Source organism: Lolium rigidum, chromosome 2 (assembly GCF_022539505.1).
Source record: "Lolium rigidum isolate FL_2022 chromosome 2, APGP_CSIRO_Lrig_0.1, whole genome shotgun sequence".
Lineage (NCBI taxonomy): Eukaryota > Viridiplantae > Streptophyta > Magnoliopsida > Poales > Poaceae > Lolium > Lolium rigidum.
Window position 1 is genome coordinate 226,587,049 of NC_061509.1, and position 5,660 is coordinate 226,592,708.

The 5,660-nt window shown below is 42.2% G+C and overlaps 1 long non-coding RNA gene across 4 annotated transcripts; it reads right to left on the reverse strand.

Moving 5' to 3' along the window:
• Nucleotides 1-300: 300 nt before the first annotated feature.
• LOC124688247 lies at nucleotides 301-3,404 on the reverse strand. Of its 4 annotated transcripts, XR_006998462.1 has the most exons (5): nucleotides 3,118-3,404; nucleotides 2,417-2,499; nucleotides 2,152-2,335; nucleotides 1,067-1,229; nucleotides 301-668 (listed from the first exon to the last, which is right to left on the reverse strand). It is a non-coding gene; the product is annotated as an uncharacterized LOC124688247 (long non-coding RNA). The 4 variants fall into 4 exon arrangements; XR_006998461.1 differs by lacking the exon at nucleotides 1,067-1,229; XR_006998459.1 differs by having other exon boundaries at nucleotides 301-1,229.
• Nucleotides 3,405-5,660: the final 2,256 nt, after the last annotated feature.

A 5,660-nucleotide genomic window follows, 5' to 3' on the forward strand; every position in this document is an offset into this window, starting at 1 on the left:
GAGATTAGTAGTACTAAGCTAACGTGAATATCTTATACTTACTAACTAAATAACATCATTTTGAGCCTCCACCACGAAGATAGAGATATTTTTCCTTAAATGCAAACTTGTTATTACATTCAACAATAGTTTCCCCAGTAAACATGGTTATCGCACAACCCGTACGAGAGCTTTAATGTTAGACCATGATGGCGCGCGTTGCTGCGCCCGTCTATTTTATCAATATAATGTTAGATATTTCTACACATATATGTCACATGAAACAAGGAAATTAAAATACAATAGGGACTGCTTTCAATCGGAGGACTCCTTACTCTGGAGGATAATATGATAAAAAGTGTACCAGTGTACATATGTCTACCGCAGGTTACTGGCATAATCTTGAGATTATCATGCATTGGCTAGAAGGCTTAGCTGCACCTTAACCATACTCGAAGGTAAGCAGGTAACTCTATAGACAATGCATGATAAGTAATGAACAGTCTCCTTGGATGGTGAAAGCATAAACACATACGTCACCTTGTGCAATCTTGATTTGTCCTATGTAATTGTCCCTAGCTGATTGTTATGGAAGCTCGTATTTCCTTGGCCACCACATGTGGAGACTTTGCTCATGATTTTACTGCATCAACATCTGTTTGGCAGTTCATTAGCAGCCTCCTTGGATGCTGAAAGCATAAACACATGTCATCTTTCAAGGTCCTCATTCCTCACTGAGCGACTGGTGACTATCGTGAGAAGTATTGTAGAAAGCCGAGGACAGTGAGGTCATACATAGTGTCCAAGATATATTAGCTGGTTGGAACCGACAAAGGCCTTGTTCATAGGACATATAGTAACAAGACCCCACCCCCACCCACACACACGCGCACGAGAAATCAAGATTTGAATGTATACCCAAACTTCATGTCCTTTAATTGTCAGATCCTCACATAATGTCCTATTTGAATAGGATTCAGGGCTATAGATTTAAATCTAAAGTAGAATTCCTTAAATCGACAAACATCATGTGCACAAGAACTAATATCTAACTGCTGCAGACGTATAACCAAAAAAAGAAGCAAACCTTGCAGTACACAATCTGCGTCATTTGCATGTCTCCTTACTCCTAGGAAATTATCAGAACTTAGCCATTTACCCCTTTTTGAAAAATAAAAGGCCCATTAACATCTGATCTGTAAAGTGATGAATGGAACACACATAATCCAGTAGGGAAGGATTGTTTTCCACTGAAAGGAGATGAATTGAATGATTCACAAAAAAAAAAAGGAGATGAATTGAAAGTAATATCGCCAGTATAGTAGATAATCTGTATAGTGACACAAGAATGATTAAAAACTCAGCGCTTTCCTCTGCTACTAAACATGGACAAAAACCTAGCAAATACATAACTATACTACTTAATAACAAATCAGAATTTAAAACTGTGTATTGTGTATGGCTGTGAAACTATCTTTACTAATACTTGAAACTTGGAAAAAATAGACTTCCCTAGTTTGAGTCATGTGTATATGCGTGCATGCTTATTTGTGTACCAATATAATAATAAAGTACATCACGTTAGTGCATGTTAATGCTGGAGTAAAATTGATCACTCGTCTATAAGTAAATAACAACTATTATATCATGTGACTTAGCTTATTTCAAAGGAATGTGCACAACTTTATATAGTTGAGAGCATGGAAGTGGTCTTATTGGCGGTAGATGATTAAGTAAAATGCATTAGAATATGTCAAGCATGTATTTGAAGGTTCTGCATTTAATGAATCTGTATTCTTTATCTGTAAATAACACATTCGAAATTGAATTAACCTCACGCACACATTCCATTTTTCCCATACTGCATGATAATGATATTGTATTGTTACTTGGTAGTAAATGCGAGTAGTTTCAACTGAAAGCAAGAAACAACGTGTAGCTTAATTTTATAGAGGATGGATGTATCTAAGAGACATTAACTCACTACAAGAGAATTTTCTAAATTTGGCATGGTCAGCTGAAAATTAACCGAGTGGATTGCAATAATAAAACAGTTTCTTTCAACCTATCTTTTGACATCTAGGAAGAGCTTGTCCAACGGGGAGTATGCCATCCATAGAAAAATCAGTACACAACTAAAAAGCTGAAGTACTTAGACTGATGAATGCAGACCTGGAATGTTCTCTTCGACACATTCAGCTGACCCAGTCTGGAGAATGAACACCGATCTATGCCGGTTCTTGTGCTTGTACATCAGGCCGTAGCCGTAGCTCCTCCCCCTCCTCACTTGAACTCTGTGTTGCACAATGGTTGACGCGCCATCAACCCCCAGCAGGGAGTGCAACCGTTCCTAGCACTGCAGGTGTCGAAGACCAACATGAAGCCAGCATAAGACATTCCAGAGAAAAAAAGGGAACATATAGGACGAAGAACCAACCTAGGCAAGAACGATGGCTGCCAGATGAACCTTTAACTGCTATTGGCTTTGGTTCACAAGACATTGAACTGTTGATGATAGCACTATATATAGTAGAAAACAAAACCAAGAGATATTTAGCCGTAAGTAGTACAAAGACCTTACCAAAGCAAACAATCTGTAAATGATGCAGATGGAGGTCATGTAATAAGCTTGAAGGTTGTATCTGCATTGCGAACCTCGTACATTATACAGTGGACAAAGAGATGTTGACCACTTGAATAACCAAAAAAAAGCTAATCAAAGGCATGTGCATCTAGAAGTGTGAAACTAAGTACTGGTGAATGAACAAACATACAGATTCCATTGCATTCATAGGGATGTACTTAATTAACCTCTGTTGCAAAAATAAAATGAAGATTTCAGATGTGCATGTGGCTGGGATTTAGTAGCTTTTCAAAGTAATAAACCAGGAAAATTACTGGTCTTGGCTCACTTATGGATAGAACAGAATTCTATACCAAGGTTCCCCCTCTACAATCCGATTATGTTGCACACTCGACTATACTGCTCATGCAATCTGCTGCATACAGCAAAAATAATAACTGACAATATCATGGCATGAATGATTCGCATACACACTCTAACCAGTCATACGTACGTACAAATAGATACTAAAGCATGAAAACATAAGGTATGTCACTACCAGCAGACAGTCTAACCTGGCCTGGCCGGCAACCATAAGGAATTGTCACGCAAGAAATCCCCAATTCAATACATCAGCCCAGCCTCCAAGATTGCCTGAACGAGTTGACTGGAAACAGCATGGAGCCATGAACAGTCCCAGCGCAAAATGGATACCGGAGAGGCATGATAAATTACACTGAACACCATAGAATCGTTGGGCGGAAGCCCAGCCTTGGCTGACAAAGTTGACCGGAACCAGCATGAACACTCCCTGCACAAAATGGAGACTGGAGAGACATAATTGCAGTGCGGACACAGTAGAATCGTTGATCCCCAGCATTCAGTTTTGGATCAATAACAAATGGCCTACCCGTCGTGATTACATTAGCAATTAGCCAAAGGTCATTATCCAAGAGCCAGCTGAAGTCCCAGATACCATCCAAGCATGCTCCACATCTGAGCTAGCTACATGGAGGATTTGTTTAAGCACTCATACCATACCTTGGAGTCCGTGCACATGTCGTAATGAGCCAGGTCCTGGAACCAACCGGACAAATACTTCCAATAAATATCGCTGATGCCTACACACAAATTACCTCTTCCGATTTAGATTCACAACAACCAGACGAAGAATAAACACATGCAAGGAAGGACAGGATGCGTACGCGACAACGTGGAGAAAGTGCAGCGGCAGACGGAGAAGTGCGCTTGACTCCTGGAATGGACGAGGCATCTTCATGGCCTTATACCGCGGCTCTGGCCGCGATCCTGATCCCGATCAAATCAGTGGCAAGCAGCTCCTGCAGGGAAAGAACACAACCTGCGTTGAGGGAACAGATAAGAACTTCCTCCGGTCATCTTGGACAGCAGTGCGCCAGCGGACTCCAGTTCAGACGGTGCCGCCGCCAGAAACGTTGTTGTTGCGGTGGGACGGCCGCTCGATGTAGCGTTTTTGGTTCTCTCCTGCAACCTACTACCACTTCACATCTCCCTTCCACATCAGTCGGTGGATCACCTAGGTTTTTCCCAGATCGGGAGGGATTGCAGAAGACAACATAGGGTTTGGATTCAGTCAAATAGAAAACAAACTTTGTTTATTATTTCCTCACCTACATCTCCTGTTTCACGACTACTGCATTTGGGACAAAATCTCATAGTGATGGTGCAACTACCGAACACACATCTAAGAGCATCCCAGCCTGTCGGGAGGGATTGCAGATTGTTTTCTCTTCCTCTGCTTCCCCGGAATGCATAGCTCCTGAATCTTGTTATTCTTTTTTTTTTAATTATGCAGAATCATGGCGGCGACGACTAAGGGCAAGATGGCGACGGCGGCGGGCGATGCAGAGGATGACTGGATGAGGATGCGGCGTCAACGGCTCGAGGACGACGCGGAGGAGGCAGGATGCAGCGGTGTCTCTGGTTCAAGAGAAGGAGAAGGCGGGGGCGACCTCTGGCAATCATCTTCCACGGTGCATGCTTGACAGTCCACACCAAAGTACCGAACAGGTAAGGGCTAACCGTTGTTCTTCGCATTCCATCCGTGAGCAGTCTGCACTCGTAATGTTTAATCGTTTATCTATCCCACTTTTTTCTTTTTGCAGATATGTGTTTCGTGGATGTGCTAGGGGCAGCAAATGTCCTTATTAATTTTCTGCCCTATGCATCAGGTTTTACCCAGCTATGCTCTTCGATTAAATCTATGCAGTTGTTTGATTTCTATCTCTTACAGGGGATTGGTGAATATATTGCTAAATATGTTACTATGTTTATATTGATATATAGATGATCGTGGGATTCGTGGCGTACTCGATCTGTACCCATTGAGGAGTTCTTCCATTAAAATCCTTATTATATGATTGATCTTTTTATTAGTATTGGTATCACTTTGGGAGCATTGAATAAATCTATTTGGTTTTGGCAAACTTAGCATTGGTCAATAGCAACAACACTTTGAGGTTTAAGTAGAAAAGAGAAATACATGTAGTTGTTCCATTATCGGCCTTTACCAGTCTGTTCTTCTGTCCTTTTCTTGCCAGCGCCGTTATTGCGTCCCCTCGTTCTCAATTTGATATCTCACCTGGTCGCACGGACGTTCCACCTCCACCACACCTTCACTCATCGCGGCTTTGCTCCGCAGGCTATGGCGAAGAATCATATGAAGGTACGCGAAGAAAGTCTCTCTGCACAGTACGTGAGATTGTTGCTGCCTCCCGGGGGAAGGCGATGGCGATGGGTTCTCCGGTTAGTTTATCGACCGGATCTAGCGGTTCGAGCCTTGTGAGAGGGCATCGCTTCTCTCTCTCAGGGAGGAAGGAACAACGAAAGCTTGCGATGCATGATCTTGGGGTGCTGGTCAAAACACTATGTCCTCAACTTCTCATCGACCTTGCTCAGTCCGAAGGTGTCCAAAGGTATTTCCTCTGAAAGCCAATTTCTCAACGCACCCTGTTCATCATTTCTTCTGAATGAATTTTGTTTCACAGCCTCCGAGCCCTCATCGTTGTATGTAATGAACTTTTTTTCCGATGAATTAGACAATCTTGCTCTTCCTGTGTCCTCCGAAATTCTTACATCC